Raw genomic sequence first — 18584 nt, forward strand, 5'->3', positions numbered from 1 at the left:
AAGAGACAGAAAAATAATATAGAGATGAGAAGGAAGAATGGCGGGGAAAACAGTGATTAAGAAGTGAGGAGGAGCAAGATCAAGAGAACAGGTAGAAGGATTCAAAGACATCAGTATTTGGGTAGTTCATCTAACAAGACAGAGGGGATAATACAAAACACAGAAGAAACTGACACTTGATATGCTAGTAATGAGAAACGTTCAGGAGCAGCAAGATCAGAATGGATATTTTCAATTTTAGTTTCAAGAAAGTTGCAACATCATCAGCAGAAAAAGTTGGAGGGAGAGGTGAAGGGAAGGGCTTTACAAGAAAATTAAAGGTAGCACGGGCGGGTATTATTGTTAGCACGAATCAATGCAGTATTTCTATAGCACAAAAGAAAGAAGAATAAGCAAATGATTATGGTGCTTATGCAGAAAAATTCTGTCAGTTTTCTGTTCTTTCTTCAAATTATCCCACATCATTTCTTCTTTATCTCAATAGAAAGAAACAACAGAGTCTAATAAGCATTTTCAAACAATCTCGCTAATTGAGAATTTTGCATCAGAATGGAGCAGTAGTTGTTCCTCCCAACTGTCTTGACTACAGGTGTCCTCAGAAAAGCTCCATGGGTGAACACTTTTGGAATATGTTACTTTCCAAAAGACAAAAACAGAGGGTTTTTTTTTACTTTGTGCAATTTCTCCCATTTCTCTACGCATCATGGCTAATTTTCATTCTATTTACTTCTTGCTTATCACGTCCTCCTAAAAGATGTAAAAATGATATGATTCTTATTATAAGGACTCCAACTATGCAGGAATGAGCTTAGACCATTAGAATACACATTTAAAGCACTAGGGTTTCATGTAATTTGCTTAGCTTAAATGAGGTCCACATGTAGCTTTTCTCCACTTATTTCATTTGCTGCTGTGGTAATCACAGTCAACCACATAAACCGATGATTGAAATTGGCTGTGGTGCTTCAAAGTCTGATTTGGGACTTTCCTTTTGAGACAGCAAGGAGACACTTCACCCTGAGGAAGACAGGTGGTCGTCATACAGATGACCACGGTTTCCTCTTTTATGTTCTGCCACCAAATTTCATTCTAGTTCATTTTGGCTGTGACTGTTTCCATTTTGGGAACATTAATAGCAGTTGTCAAATTAGTGGCAGTAAGGATCAGGATCAGGCTTCAGGATGAGCTTCAAGGAGTTCATTGCAGAAGGACCTAGCCCCAGGAAATTGTCATGAATTTTCAAATAAATTATACCTACTCATGAATGTGCCCCACTGAATGAAGTAAAAAAAAAAAACCTGAGTAATCATATACAGCATTGTGCTATAGGACAAGCACTTAATTTACATCTGCCTATGAAAAATGTTAAATTAACATACAGTTGCCATTGATCAATATGCTTTACAGGCTTCCCTTCCCATCTTTTCTAGGGCTATTGGGATGAAAATGGCCACAGTTGGAGGACACATCAATGTTAGCCCACCAAGTTTCATAATTTTTGGTTCATCCCCTGATCTTTAGGAATTTTTTTCTTTTTAAAAATAACATCTCCTTTTAAAAAATTCCCAAAAGGTATCTTCTGCTGGCCTCACCCTGTAACTTATCCAGGAGCAGCAGCAGGGCACCATTCCTTCCTGCCAAATGTCAAAGATGCACTTCCACATACAGCCCACTATTACACTTTCTTTGCTAATAAAAAAACAGCAGCAGCGTCTTCCAAAGCTTTTGCAATTTGTATTTCTTGTTCTCACAACATACTGGAAGAGGCCAGCGGCCCACTATCCAATAGCAAACAAGCGGCATGTCCCCTTATTAGAAAAACACTCCTTATGATCCAGAAATTATTAGGTATTGGTGGTAAGTTTAGCTAGGTAGATAGTTTTTCAGAGAATGAGGCTTTGCTGTTTGCTGGAATTCCTATAGTTATGAATGACAACAATTCTTTAAAAAAATACTACTTTGATGAAAGAGAGGAGGGAGGAGAGATAAGAGAAGAAGCTAAAGGTTTTAATAGAGGCTAATGGGTGACTCAAAGTACAGAGCCACCCTAAAAGAAAACCCACACACACAAACGCTGCACGCACACCCGCCCGCACTTTCCAACTCCTAGTCCCACTAAATAAAGAATCCAGAAAATAAAGGAAAATAAAAAAATTCAATGCTGCTGGAACACACCTCTGAACAAATCTCTGAAGATGCCAGCCACAGATGTTAGTAATTTCCCTCCCCTTTCTCTCTCTTCTCTTCTTTTTTCTGCATTTTTGACTGTTACTTTGATTGTGAATTAGGCTGTGTAAAATATTAACAAATAAATGGGTTTTTAAAAAAGAAAAGAGTGGTGTTGTTCCTCTTTTTGGAGGAACACAGTGTGCCCCTTGTGTTTGCTCATTGGAATGTAACTCTGACACAAACCGTGAGCTCTAGTTATGGGAGGGAAAATGGTGACATTTAATAACAGTGAAATATTGCTTGTAACTGGAAATGCAATATAGTCCGCAATTACAAGGCCAAAATGTTTTGCTCTACAAAGTAAATAAAGAAGTGTCCTGCTTTTCTCTGTCCATTCCAATTCTATGGAAAATACCAAACTGGACTGGCTACTGTTTCTTTCTACAGCCTTTGTGATGAAATCATAGAGGTAAGAGGCTGTTTTAAGGAGCACATATTTCTGTCTTCCAACAGAACAGCAGCAGAGCTAGAGAGGAATGAACAGTAAAACCATTTTGCCATCTGAGGCAGTTTGTTATGGTTGAGCCTTCTGGCTCCGGTACTAGGAGACGTGGTCGTAAGACTCCTCGAGAGTCAGACTCTTTTGAGGAGCGTGAAAGGAAACGGCTCCGGGACTTATTTGCAGAACCAACAGATGAAGACTCATTTGAGGGTTTTACCGAGGGAATGGAGGAAGAGATGGTTAGCTCAGAGGAGGATGACATGGAGTGGACTCGTGTGAGGGAGGATTTGGGTGTCACCGGCAATGATAGCATGGGAGGCAATTGGCGGGTTGCAGGATCAGACCCATGGACGGGCTGGAGGGATGGAGCGGGATCCACAGCTGGGGATGCTGTGGGGCGTAGTCAAAGGTGTTTTAGCTCTGATGAGGAGGATGATGATGAGGCACCTGGAATTAGGATAGCAGCTGACAGCGATGAGGAGTTATGAACTGGGATAAAATGGGGTTTAGGATCAATGGCTAATTGCGTTGGGCAAGGTAATCTGGACGAACGCTTGGGCTCTTGTTGGGGAACTTCCTGAAGACGGGTGTGATTCGTTGCTGAATACGTAAGTTACCAAGGACACTGGGCATAGACGGCGGGAGGAACTGTGTGGGGTTTTTCTGTGCAACTTGTGTTTAATCTTGATAGCTTGGACCTCCGTCGTCTTTTTGACGGACATTAATTACCTACTCTGGATTGACGCTGGACTGACTGGCTGACTACGACCCTGGACTATCCCTTCTGTGGCTATCGGTGGAACTTGTGGACGTCTGCACTTGGCTTTCGACCTTGGACCGGATTGGGACCCTGCTGACCGTCGTTACCCTGATTGATGTGCCTGGACCCGGATTTCGCTCGTTGCACGGAGGAGTAAACAGCCTGAGTTACTCATCTGTAGCTTTTGAGTAGCAGAGAGGAATCTGCTGCCAGTTTTTTGTGTTCATTTTGTCCTCTGTTTTCCAACTTTTGTTTGTTTAAATTGTCAGGCTGAAGTAAGCACTTTTGCTTTAATCCGGATTAAACTCCTGTTTAATCCGGTTTATCCTTTTGAACCGTTTTAATTCAAACGGAGCTGTTTCTGTTACTTTCACACTGAAGACAAGTGTTTGCCTAGTCCTTTGCTTCCTACGGGCATTTCTCAGTTCTGTAACTTTAATAAACTGTGTTGTACTCTATTTGGTGGCGTTCTGTCTATGACACAGTTGCTTTGATCTGCTTAACGATGAACTTTGTGAATGACGTATTTGCTCATTCAGTGATTGCATGTAAGCAAATGCATTTTCTCCTCTGTAACTTGGCAATCTCTCAACTCTAGCTTGTTGTTTCCTAGCTGTGTTGTGCCAGTGTGAGCATGTAGGAAATGGGTCTTACATGTCTTTCTGACACCTGTGAGTGCATATGCTTCCACCTGCAATTTGGAATTACAGTAAATTGCCATACCAACCCTGACATGGAATGTTATCAAGGTTGCCCACTGGGATTATTCTGCCTTGTCTACTGGCATCAGCTTTAGCACCTTCAATAAGAGGGAGGTTTATGACTTGTTCTCATTTCATGTGAATATCAGTTATGGTTCAGATATATCTATTGGATGTCCTTCATTTATTTTGATCACACCACCCAGCTTTAGTGACTTTTAAAAATAATTGTATCACTTTCAAAGGCAAGTTAGTGAGCTCATCTGTGCCATATCCAATTTATTTGTTTACTTACTTGTTTCCTTTAAGCAGAGACCTGCTTAAAGTACTGGTGGAAATAGATCTCTCATCCTTACAATCTGTGTCCATATATAGTTAACCTTCTGGATCCAGTGATTCTGCACCCACTGATTCACCATCCATGATTTGAAAATATTATCTCAAAATTCCCAAAAGCAAATCTTGATTTTGCCATTGTATATATGGGGCAACATTCTATTGCATGATTGTATACAATAGGTGGATGTATGATTTTAGGACAGTGAATCAGCAAATCAGTGCAATTGTACGGATGAAGGCAGGTGTGATAACGAAGGTGCTCATACAGATATGTATCTTGTATTGGTGATCACACAACTGCCTTGGAATAATGGCTCCATGTGACAAAGTCCTATGATGTCATAAATGAAATTATGGTATCATAACTCATTGATAGAATGCCAGTGTTGCACCCCAAGACAGCGTGAGCACCCAAAAACCAGGCAGGAGCCAATATAACACACAAACTGTTTATTGAAGCAGAGTATATATATATACATTTAAGGTGGAAAGTCAGAATAAGAAATAGTCCATAATATATAGTCTATTGCAATTCAGAAAGAGTTTATCAATGTCCAATTTGTAATCCACAAGTAAAGCTCAATAGCTTCCTTTAAGAAATCAAAGTTTGTCCATGAATCAATAGCAGAAACAAAGCACTGCAAATCCACTTGAAAAGTCCCGTAGCAAAGTCAAGGAAGCAAGGTAAACAAAGCAGAGTCAAACTCGATTCAGGAACAAGGAAGTCGCAGTAAAAAGGCAAGGTCTACTCAGGAGTCGTGGCTCTACGCGGCTCGCCTGCAACTGGGAACTCGGCACGGATTCAGGAGACAAGGCAAGGAGCTGGAAGCTGGAACCTCTTCCGAGGAAAGGCAAAGTTGAGAATATTTATTTATTTATTTACAGTATTTATATTCTGCCCTTTTCACCCCGAAGGGGACTCAGGGCGGATCACATTACACATATAAGACAAACATTCAATGCCTTGACATAGAACAAAGACAGAAGACAAACGCAGGCTCCGAGCTGGCCTTGAACTCATGACCACTTGATCAGAGTGTCTGGTCTCAGCTGGCTGCAGCTGGCTGCTCACCAGCTTGCGCCACAGCCCGGGCTAATTATAATGGGGATTTTTGTCTGAGTTTATTAATGTTGATATGATGGCAAAGGCAGGCAGGAGCTGGTTACATCTGATTGATTGATGCGTCACCATGGTTACATAGCCTTTGCAGTAGAAATGTATCAATTTTAGAGTGGCTAGTAAGAAAGTGGGTGGAACTAACTGAGAGAAAAAGAGGGAACATTTTAAAAATTATTCAGTCTCTAGCCAGGAGCTAGAGGGAAGAGGACCTTCATTTAAGTTTGTAGCTTCCAGTGTTATACTATAGTAATGAAAAGACTATTTTGAGTCTAAGTTCACAGTTAGGTGAAACTGCGAGACAGAGAGTCCTTTGGGACTAGGTTTTCAGTCAAACTATTGACAGAAGAGAGTGACTAAAAGTTATAAGCTATCCAGCCAGAAGGCTGAGGAGAAATATACTTTTGAAAGAGAAGAAAGTTGCCTAATAGAGTTGAAATAAGTTAAACTGTTTTGGAAGTTATATAATAACAGTTCTATGTATTCAAAGGAGTGAAAAACAATGCAATAATATCCAAGTGGAACTGAAGTAAAGTACTTTGTAACAAATACGCTTTATGTGCAGAAGAATTCATAAATAGACATTTCTTTGTTTCAACTTATATACTAAAGTCTCTTGTCAAGTTACAGGACTGAAGTTATATAGCGGGAAGTCGGCTGAAGATTATATTAATGTGAACTGTGAGGTGAAGTTGAAAGCTACACATTAACTCCAGGTTTGGGTTACACATTAAAGAGACATACATACACGGACATTTATAATTGATCCCTGTAACAAACACATATAAAGAAAGTTGACACAGAGGCAGAGATAGCGTGTTTCAGGTGTAATCTGCAAGTCACTGAGTCTGTGAGGTGTCTGCACTCTCCCCTCATCAGCCTCCCTCACCGCCTCGCACGCATGTATATATATGTTTATCATAGAGGCAGAGGTGAAGTATCAAAATACAGATCCACCTGCCTGAAATCAGTCCCGTTACAATCCCCTACGGATACAGGACTATTACTATACAAAGCAGTTATGAGATAATAATTCTGGCTTATGACATCCCAACTGTCTAACAAGATGCCAGCTAACCTATTTTAATGCCTCTCTTGTCTGGTATACCACACTCTAGCACTATCTATGTATTAGCAATGTCCAATCTGGTTAATATTTGGTGGGAGACCATCAATGAATGCCAAGTATTGTAGTCTACATTCAGAAGCAAATAATGACAGACCATCTCTGAGTACTCCTTGCCAAAGAGAATTGCATGAAATTCCATAGTGCCATTAGAAATTGATAGGCAGCTTGGACACACACACACATATACACTGGTAATTAAACACACACATACTTATACATACACACAATGTAGTCCTTCTAATGTCCTATTATGCATTTTTGTAGATTGTATTTCCTTGCAATGATTTGTGAAGAAATGATGGAAGAGACAAGATTTGCTTTGAAGCTGAGCACCTGTCAGCAAGTCTCATAATCAGATATGATTACCTCCAATATAGGCAATCTTGCTGTTTGCATTATATTGTGTATTGCTCATACAAACTATATTAACATATTGTTGTGTTCATTTGCCAGTCACAATTTGGATGGAACTTTAGCTGTCAGATTTGATAACGTCACTCTCTCGATTGAAGAATTTAGCTCATTTCCATTTAAAATTCTATATCTATGAAGCATAGATGATGTGTTCTGATTACAGATTATTAGGCAGTGTTAATCATGATTAGTGTTCTGATTCTCAGCATTTTCTAAAACATGAATACAGGAAATGTCTAATATCTTAGGAAATGGTTTCTCTTATTGAACAACTTCTAAATCATGCATACCTAGGCTACAAATCCCATTTGCCCTTGCCAGCAAGGTCAATGGTAAGGAATGCTGAGGACTGTGCAGTTTGACAACATCTACAGATGTCCTGTTTTGTCTTTCAAGAACAGCTTTAAAACACTGTGGTAAGTAAATGAAAACTTTACTTCAGCAAAACCTAAAGTACAGCACACTCAGTGGAATAATGCAAAAGGAAGCAAGGAAGTCTTAGGGTAAACACAGTTCTTAATCTCTGTTAAATTCCCAAATCAAATAGCAGTCTTACTTCAAACAAAGAAACAGCAATAAATACTTAGGAGCAGTTTCCCAGATGCAGACTTGAAGCAGGCACAAGGGGAGCGAAGAGTCAGTTTGTTACCAGCAAGAGCTGGCTGCATCTGATTCTGCTTTATAGCCCTGAGTCCCCTCACAGCTGCTAGGGTGTCATGGAGCCAAATCCCAGGGCTGAATTTCCAAGCCCTGAATCTGGCTTCATAACATAAATAACCCTGCACCTGGCGGGAGAAGATAAAATGAGCCTGGGAACTCAGGGTTGAAAGTATAAACAATTATAATTGTTGTAGTGTGTGGGAATGGTAGTAATGTGATCCAGAGGGTGGGGTTTGATGATGATATTTACGTGTGGTATTACGTTGCATCAGAAGTGATAAAATTGAGTGTATGTAAACATTAGGTCATTCTCGACTTTTCCAAAGTCATGTATTCTTCAATAAAGATTGGATTTGAGAGCAGCTATCTTTGATCTGCGTTCAGACTGGTCCTTTGAAGTGAGCCTGACAATTAAGTCGAGAATCCCCGTTCTCACCCTCCTGCGGAATTCGCAGTGAAGTGATAATGAGTGGAGAAGGAGATCAAAGCCCAAATGGAGCTGGGAGGCCTCTGCAAGGGGCCCGGCCGTTGGGAGAAGAGACGCTGCAAGCCATAGCTTCCTCTACGGGGTACCCCAGGCCGGACGGCGTGACCCAGAGGATTCCCAGGGGAGGAAGAGGCGTCTCTGCGGCTGCAGAAACCAGTTGGGGATCTGGAGGAAGCATGCCGGAGACCGTGGCCCTGTGGTTATCCATCCTGGAAACAAACTTATCCAGGCTGTCGGAAACCGTGGGGAGGTTGGTGCCACTATTGGAAGAGAATCTCCAAAAGGAGCCCATCCGATATGGCGCCGAGAGAGAGCCAAGTAAAGAAGGAGATTGGAGCCAGAGAGGCCAGCGAGCATCAACGCAGAGTCCCGTGGCGGCGAGGGGCGAGGGAGATGAGGAATATTGGCGGGAGCTGGAGTTCCGAGACAGAATGGCACGCGAAGTGGAGCGCCAACGAGCTCTGGGAACTCTGAGGCCGCCATCTCCAACAGAGCTCCCAACCCCCCGGATGGGCGTCGGGGTGGAAAGACCACTGGGGCCAGGGATCGGGTCCAGTGGATTAGCAGACGAAGGCGGAGAGGAGCAGGAGATCCAGGAAGAGGAGGAGAATGTGCTGTACGACGAGGGAAGACGAGATGCGGGGGCTACAGCGAGGCCCGTATGCGGATGGGTGGAAGGGTCGACAGCGGCGGCAGAATTTCGGGAGCCGCGCGGAATGACCACCGGAGTGGGGCGCGGCGTGTTCAGAGGGGCCGTCCAAGGTAACCCGATGCAACCCTTCCCCATGCCTCCCAGACAGCATCAACGGGCCGCAGAATGGATGCCAAGGAGGGAAGATCTCAAACTAGAATACGGAGGGGAATCAGCTGAATTGAACTTTTTTCTAATTAGCATCCGAGGATACATGGAAGACAATGCACACACATTCCCCTCCGAAGCAAGCAGGGTTCGAGCCATCGGCAACACACTAAAGAGAGGAGCTGCAAGCTGGTATGTGCAACTACATGCCAGACGCGACCCATGCCTGAGGTCAGTGCCCCGCTTCCTCGCCGCACTGGAAAACCGGTTCAGAGACCGGCTAGAGCAATTGAGGGCTCGAGACCAGCTTAAAGGAATAAAGCAGAGGGACAAAACGGTGCCCGAGTACGCAGAGGAATTCCTCCACCTCGCGGAAAGGGTACCAGAGTGGTCTGAAGTGACCAAAGTGGAAATATTTAAAGAGGGACTACGCCCCGAGGTTTTCAGCTGGGCAGCACACAGAGATGACCCCGAAACGCTCCAGGGATGGATTCAACTAGCGGGGCGCGTTGAGTCCACCCTGGCCCAAGTGAAGCGCTTCAGAGGCAGCGGTGGCCAGCAAAGACCGGTGGCGAGAGGCCGAGGAGAAACGAGGAAGCAGGAAAGGTCCGGAGGGAGGCCGGGGATTCCCTCCAGAGGAGACGACAACAAACCTAAACCGGGATGCTTTGTGTGTGGGAAGACGGGTCATCGAGCAGCAGAATGTTGGGCACGGAAGGGGGAGCCGCCAAAACCCTCAAAACCCAAGCCAGCAACCGGGAGGCGTGCGGAGGAGGAGGTGCAAGCCCCAGAATCTCCGGAAAAATTGGTGAGTCGGGACAAACGCATGATAGTAGTGCCAATCTGCATCTCGGGGCTAGAGAATCGGGCCACCTGCAAGGCATTTGTGGATTGTGGTTGTTCTAGGAACATTATAACTCCGGAACTAGCAGGAGCGCTGAAATGCCAGCAGATGGTGCTTGACTCCCCAATTGCATTTTCGCAGCTAGATGGATCAGTTGCTGCTGGGGAAGTATCTACAAAGGAAATACGGGAGGTCCCATGTAAAATAGGCAAATGGGAAGGAAGAATATCCTTTGTGATAGCCCCTATTGCCACATACCACGTAATATTAGGGATACCATGGCTCGAACAGGCAAATCCTGACGTAGATTGGAGAGGAAAGAGCCTAGCATTTAAAGAACAGCAGACGCAATGGGAGATAAGCAAAATTGCAGAAGAGGAAGACGAGGGAGATGAATCAGGTGAAATAGACCCACAGCTATTGCCACCTGAATACAGAGACTTTGTGGATGTTTTCAATCAGAAAGAGGCAAGTAAATTACCTCCCAAAAGGAATATAGAAGTAGAAATTGAAATAACCCCAGGAGCAAACTTACCAAAACCAAAAGTATATCCCATGTCTGTGCAGGAGAAGGAGGAATTGAGGAAATATATTGATAAAAACCTGGCGCGAGGCTTCATTAAACCATCCAATTCTCCTCTCGGGGCCCCAGTGTTATTTAGGAGAAAGAAAGACAACTCCCTAAGATTGTGCATTGATTATCGAAATTTAAATGCAATTACTAAGGACAATAAATACCCTATGCCCTTAGTAAAGGATTTAATTACTGTATTGAAGAAAGGGAGCATATTTACTAAACTGGATTTAATTGAAGCATATCATAAATTAAGAATCAAACCGGAGGATACTTGGAAAACTGCATTTTCCTGCGCATTCGGCCATTTTGAATATAAAATTTTGCCTTTCGGACTAAAAAACGGAGGCGGTTGCTTTATGCAGCTTATAAATGAAATATTACACCCCTTGTTGTACAGAGGGGTATTCATATTCCTTGATGATATCTTGATCGTGAGTGAAGATAAGGAAAAGCACGTGAAATTGGTCCGGGAAGTTTTGCAAAGACTAAGAGAAGCAAAGCTGTACGCAAAACTGTCCAAATGTGAATTTAATAAAACTCAAATTGACTTTCTGGGGTATCGGATATCTCCAGAAGGGTTAGCTATGGATCCAGCTAAAGTATCAGATGTAAAAGAATGGGGAGTGCCTCAAACAAGGAGGCAATTGCAATCATTTCTGGGGTTTGCAAATTTTTATAGATCATTCATAAAAGGCTTCGCGCAAATAACCGCACCCCTTACTGAACTTTTAAAAACAAAAGGGAAGGGGGAGACAGCAAAAGTAAAGGCTCCTGGCGCCAAACTGAGTTGGACGCCAGAATGCCAAAAGGCATTTGAAACCCTAAAAGAACGCTTCACAGAAGGACCCATCCTAAAACACCCCGATATCAGGAGCCCTTTCATAATCCATTGCGATGCCTCAGACTGTGCGTACGGGGCAGTACTATTGCAAAAAGATCAAAATGGGAACTTAAAACCCTGTGGATATTTGTCCCGGAAGTTCAGCGAAACTGAAAAATGTTGGCCAATATGGGAAAAAGAGGCATTAGCCATATTAAAAGCCTTAGAATGCTGGCGACACTTCCTCGAAGGAAGCGGAATCCCATTTGAAATTTGGTCTGACCATAAGAACCTCCAGTATTTAAAGTCTCCTCGAAAATTGTCCCCCAAACAAATTAGATGGGCGCAATACTTCAGCAGGTTCGATTTCCAATTAAAGTTTTTTCAAGGGAAGCAGAATGTCTTGGCAGATGCTCTTTCACGCATGCCTCAACACGAAGGCATAACCACAGCAAAAGAGGGGACAATATTCTCTGATAAACAATGGGGCTTAGCTGTCAGGACAAGAGCGCAAACCCAAAAGGAGAACACGGCTATGGTTGAACTCGACGGGGAAGATAATTGGGGAAACGAACTGAAACAGTCTTATGAAGGAGATCAGTGGATCGCATCCAACGCAGAAAAGGGGGAGCAGAAGGGGGGATTTTGGTTTGTAAACAAGAAACTGTATATCCCAGCAATATTAAGGATTAAGATTTTGCATCGTTTTCACAATAACCAGAGCGCTGGTCATACAGGAATTACAAAAACAACAAAGGCAATAGCAAAACATTGTTGGTGGCCAGGAATGAGGAAGGACATAAAGAATCATGTTGTTCAATGTGATGATTGTGCCAGAAATAAATCGAGAGGAGGGAAGCCTATGGGATTATTACAAACAGTAGCGGAACCTACCAGGCCTTGGGAATGTGTAGCTATGGACTTTGTGGGGGAACTGCCGGTTAGCAAAGGACATCGTTATATTTGGACAGTATTAGACCTGTTTTCTAAACAGGCCCACTTTATAGCACTGACGAAACTACCATCGGCCGAGAAACTGGCTGAATTGTACATAAACCATATTTACAAACTGCATGGATGTCCCAGTAGAGTGGTCAGTGACAGAGGAGTACAATTCACAGCAAAATTTTGGGAAAAATTCTTGGAAATGCTAGGAGCAGAAAGGAGTCTAAGTTCTGCTTTTCACCCCATGACAAACGGGGCAGTAGAACGTACTCAGCAGACACTTGGGCAGTTCCTTCGAATGTACTCTAACATGAGACAAAATGACTGGTCTAGGTGGTTGGCTTTTGCCGAACTAGCTTTTAATTCGACTATACATTCAGCAACAAATAAAACCCCCTTTGAAGTGGTTTACGGGTATGAAATACAGCCTTTGCCCCAGTTACCAAGATGGACAGAGAATGAGGAAACAGAGGCAGGGAAATGGAAAACACAAATGCTAGAATGCTGGAGTCAAGTGACTGCATCCTTAAAGGAAGCACACAAAAAGTATAAAGCGTTCGCAGACAGAAAGAGGGTGGAAGGCGATAAATTGGATAAAGGAGATCTAGTGTGGTTAAGTACCCAAAACATCAAATTGGGGCTACCTTCGAGAAAATTGGGCCCCAAATATATTGGACCATTCAGAATACAGGGTGTTATCAATGAAGTAACTTTTCAGTTGGCATTGCCAAAAAGTTTAGGGAAAATACACCCAGTATTCCATCGCAGCTTACTGAAAAAGTATATGGGGACTTTGGACAAAATGGACACATAGAGTTGTTGTTTGATTTGTTTCAGGACTATGATGAAAGAAGAACCGAAGAGGAGGACGAAGAAAACGAGGGCGCCATGTCATGGAGCCAAATCCCAGGGCTGAATTTCCAAGCCCTGAATCTGGCTTCATAACATAAATAACCCTGCACCTGGCGGGAGAAGATAAAATGAGCCTGGGAACTCAGGGTTGAAAGTATAAACAATTATAATTGTTGTAGTGTGTGGGAATGGTAGTAATGTGATCCAGAGGGTGGGGTTTGATGATGATATTTACGTGTGGTATTACGTTGCATCAGAAGTGATAAAATTGAGTGTATGTAAACATTAGGTCATTCTCGACTTTTCCAAAGTCATGTATTCTTCAATAAAGATTGGATTTGAGAGCAGCTATCTTTGATCTGCGTTCAGACTGGTCCTTTGAAGTGAGCCTGACACTAGGGCAGTTCTAATTACTCAGCTGCATTTCTGGCAGCTATTCTAGTTGAATGACGTCTCTGCTCTGTTTCCTTTCACCTTTCCTGAAATGTGTGTACTTGCAAAATCTCCTCCACAGATTCCAACTCACCCTTAAATTCATGAACACTTTCCTTCTCCCCTTCCTCTTCTGAAGAAGAGGAATCCCTAACAAGAGAGTTGACTGGTTTCTAACATTGACTTCCACCAATGACTATTATTCACTACTATTGATCAATAGGAATAGAGAAGTCTTATCAATTTAATCTTATTAGTGTCCTATACAAGCATATGTTTAGCTTTGGAAATAGTTGATTTTTTTTTCAATTGGCAACATCTACATTCATTTCAAGCTTGCAAAAGTAAAATTTGTGACAACTAGGATTCTGATCTGAAACTGCTCTAAGTTTTAATCCAGGTGTTGTCTCATGTACTAAACTGCATGCAAAATAGGCCTGGAAACTTTAAAGTTTGGACTAAAACTCTGCATAGATCAACCACTAGACTAGTATGAGAAAACATACCTACTGATAGCCCAGAAGAGTGTGGATATTTCCTGAAAATGTCAATGAACAACTGTGCCATACAGAAGCTTATGCGCAGGAATAGAGAGAGAACTGGACCAATAACTTCTACCATGAAATAGTCACAAACACAGGGAGAGGAATCAAAATGAGACTGAGTCCAACCACAGAATTTAGGAAGTTACTTAAAAGGAGAATGAATATAATATATTTTCTCATGTATAAGTCTAGAATTTTAGATCAAAAATTGACTCCAAAAACTTTAGCCAATTTATCCATGGGTCAATGTTATAACCATTCCCTTCTCTTGAGTACAGCGGTGAAAGGTGACAGCTCAGTCTGTTTTAGTAGAACACAAAAGAAACACCAACCTCTCTATTCTCTCCACCACGGCACTGCTTCTTGTCTTTTTGAATGTCTTTGTAGGGAAATGCCAGTTGGCCCCTTGAGGCAGCACTGGCTCTTTCCCCTCTTTGTTGACGCTCTTAAACTTATTTACAGGCAAAATCAAAATTCATGATTTTGTTCCCAAACCTGCTGTCTACTTAGAGAAGAAGTTAACTTATATACAAGCCATACAAAACTAAGTAGTAGCAATATGAGGTTCAGTGACTCACAAAAAAATTCAAAATAAATCCCTGATGTGAAAGTATTTTTTAGCATAGTCCAAAGTGTTGATGAAAAACTGGAGGTTGATAGCCCTAAAAATGACAGAAAGGGGAACCTCAGAAGTCTCCCCATTGCCACCAATGGGCCAGATCTTCCTGGAGTAAAAATGGATCTAGCTGCCAGATCAAAAAACAGCATTTTGCCCTCCCAAATTCAGGCAGCTCCAGAAAAAACGGATCAGGATCAGCCAAAATCTGGACACCAAAAATGGCATGCGGTTTACCCAAATTGCACACCCCTACAAAAAAACCTCTTTGAAAAATAAGCACATATTTTACCTACTCATATTTGCTGAGGGAAAAGAAAAGAAAAGAAAAACATAAAAGCTGTTTTTTTGCTTTGAATACATTTGTCCAAATCCATTAAAAATGGCTTGTTTTCCTTCTGGGCTTCACAAATGGGCACACATTCAAATTTTTATTGACTTTTAAAAGTATACATCTCAGGTGCACTGCTGTGAAAATTGTTCTGAGAAGCCTATTCTTTTACTGAAAATGGTGGTAGGTAACAATTAAAATGTCCTATCAATATTTAGCGGATACATCTTTAACTTTGAATTCAGGAGTAAATTAGGAGTAAAGATGGGAGGTGGATGGAGTCTTACATCAGTAACTTGGTAGATGTTCTCAATGACAGAAGTAGGCTGGGTAGGAGCAGAGGGAGAATCACAGACAGAGCTTTGTATGTGAAGATTTGATGGTGGTTCTCATTTGGGGCCTTTATGTGCATTATATTTCTAGTGTTACACCTAGAATGTGCATGGCAAGGGAGTACTGATGTTCTTGCTGATGCCCCATCACACATCTTTGCCATTAACTAACAGAATTTCTTAACACATTTGTTACATAATTCTGGGCACATCTACAATGCATACTTAATGCAGCTTGGGAACACTTTTATTTCCATTACTCAATGCTATGGAAACATAAGATTGGTAGTTTGGTGAGGCACTAGCACTTTGTCAGAGAAATAAAAAGACCTTGTAAAACTGCAGTTTCCATGATCATATTACCACACATCCTGTCAATAGCTAGGGACAGAAGAATCATGGAGAGAGGGAAGCAAACCAGCAGCAGATACAATGTGATAGTATACAATGCTGGTTTGCCTACCTTTATGATAAAATCCTTATGGGTTGGAGGCCCGGGCCATTTATGTGATGTTGCGGTAGTCGTGGTGATGGAGGCTCTTGTGGAGGCGGTCCGCTGAGATGGGAGCCAAGCCAGGCCTCTCTGGGAGAAACCGGGGAGGAACGGGGAGGAAAAGCAGGGCTCTGGAAGAGAACAAGGGGACCTCTTCCAGGGTCTTCTGTGGGAAACCCAGCCCTGTCTCCCTCTCTCTGCCAGGAGAAAAGGGGCAACCGTGCCAATGAGGAGGGGCTACTGCTGCTTTCCCTCAGAATGGCCACTTCATGGATGGACCAAGGCAGGCTCTGGGGAGGAGGGACCCTTAATACAAAATATTTTGTTGGCCTTTGCATCAAGTGAGTGAAGGGGAATAGAAGAAGACCCCACCTCATTGATGACAACATGGGAAATACAACTACAGTAGAGTCTCACTTATCCAACATAAACAGGCCAGCAGACCATTGGATAAGTGAATATGTTGGATAATAAGGAGGGATTAAGGAAAAGCCTATTACACATCAAATTAGGTTATGATTTTACAAATTAAGCACCAAAACAGCATGTTTAACAACAAATTTGACAGAAAAAGTAGTTCAATACACAGTAATGCTATGTAGTAATTACTGTATTTACGAATTTAGCACCAAAATATCATGATGTATTGAAAATATTGACTACAAAAATTTGTTGGATAATCCAGAACGTTGGATAAGCGGGTGTTGGATAAGTGAGACTCTACTGTACTAAATTCCGTAAAGAACATATAAATAAAGATGAAAATTTAGCCTGTCAAATATATGAGAGCAACCCTCAACTAAAAGAATCTCTAGATCCTAACATTTCATATGGAGAGCCTTGCCAGCATAATACTCCATTACTTTATGCAGCTAAGCATGGCATTAATAGAATAATAGGACTTTTCTCTTTGTGAGAGATGGTAATTCAAAAATCCAAATAAATGAAATATACACAATGAAACATCTATGCACATGCTTTGTATAGGACCTCAAAATATAATATCTGATGGAGCTCTTCTGCCTCGTTTGACATAGCCTTTCGAAGATTATTTCAGAAGAGCAGATTGCCTATAGATGATACTGACATGGAAAGGAGCAAAACTTAACCAAGGCGAATATGAAGGAGCAGCTATTGATGCTGATGATAACAAAAAATTTACACCTTTTCACTATGCGGTTGCCTCAGAACTGAAAACCTGTGTAGAGCTTCTAGTAAAACATGGTGGAGACTTGTTTGCTGAAAATGAAAATAAAGATACCCCGCGTGACTGTGCAGAGAAACAGCATCACAAAAGCTGGCACTAGAATCCCAGATGGTGTTCTCTCATGAGTTCCCGAAGCTGAAAGCATTGAAGCGGAATATGCTGCTTTAGACAAAAGAGAGCAATAAGAAGGCTACAACTTCAGGTCCTAAGAAAGCTCAAAGATATGCTGATTGTTGAATCTGCTGATATGCTTCAAGCCCATCTGTTTACTGCAGAAGCTTTGCTTCGAGCACATGACTGGGACAGGGAGAAGTTACTTGATGCTTGGATGTGTAATCCAGAAAACTGCTGCCAATGTTCAAGGGTTCAGATACCAACTTCTCTTCCAAGTGGATATAATGCTTGGGACAGACTTCCTTCACCAAGAACTCCTTGCTCTTCTATTACTTCTCCAGATGGAATTAGTCTCTCATCGGCAGATGCTGAGACAACTATGTAAAATTTGCATGTGCAATATTTCTGTATTTGAAGACCCAGTAGATATTCCTTGTGGACATGAGTTTTGCAGAGCATGTTGGGAAGCATTTTTCAATATGAAAATTCAAGAGGGTGAAGCCCACAATATTTTTTGCCCAGAGTATGATTTCTTCTAGCCTGTTCCAGAAAAGATCTTAGAAAGTATGGCTTCCAAGTAGATGGATAAATGATATCCACAGTTTTATATTAAGGCCTTTGTTGTAGATAAAATCCTTGATCAGTCTGAGAGAGAATTTTAAAATTACGATTACTGTTCTGTATTCTCTCACAAGTGCCCTGTAGTCATAGTGGCTTCAAAAAACAATGGACTAATAATATCATTTTCATATTCTATCTCTTCCACAAATCCCTTGAGTTATTTACAACTGCCTTTACTAACTCAATAATATCTTGTTCTTTTACACAGGGGAAAAAATAAAATAAAATAGTGTCTAGCTTGTTAGCTGAGGTTAAGTGCTTTCTGTGCCATCTTTGGCTTCAAAATCCTAAGAGCACAAACAAGTGCTGACCTCTATTCAAACACATTTATTTTCCAAACAAAGATTAATGTGGAGACAAACAGACCAGCAGGACAATCAATGCAAATTAATATCCGCTGAATATGCTCATATTTCTATGCCTTTCTGTTCTTGAGACATTTTTTTTCTTTGGTATAATAATACTTACAGACAATTGTATGTCCCCTAGATCTTCTCCACAACCAAAGTCATGTGCCATTCCTATAAACCCTAAAACGTTAGTAGTAAAAATAACTAAGCAACTTCAAAATTAAAATAAAAGCAGAACAAATGGACTTGAACAGAATAAATTCAGTACTTGTACATTAGATAGGATTCAGGAGCCCCATGTTATCCAGTTCTTTAAAAAGTCCACCACAATTTCACCAAAGGGTTCTTTGATTTTCAGAAAGTTCAACCTAATTGTGCAGAAGAGGAAGGCAAGTCACAGTCTTACAGAGAAATCATAGTTTACTATG

The 18584-nt window shown here is 41.7% G+C and overlaps 1 pseudogene; it reads left to right on the forward strand.

The window, feature by feature from the left end:
• The first annotated feature begins 3936 nt into the window (after positions 1-3936).
• Positions 3937-17847, forward strand: LOC100553867 (ankyrin repeat and IBR domain-containing protein 1-like; annotated as a pseudogene).
• The last annotated feature ends 737 nt before the right edge of the window (positions 17848-18584 follow it).

The sequence above is a fragment of the Anolis carolinensis genome, chromosome 1 (assembly GCF_035594765.1).
Source record: "Anolis carolinensis isolate JA03-04 chromosome 1, rAnoCar3.1.pri, whole genome shotgun sequence".
Taxonomy (NCBI): domain Eukaryota; kingdom Metazoa; phylum Chordata; class Lepidosauria; order Squamata; family Dactyloidae; genus Anolis; species Anolis carolinensis.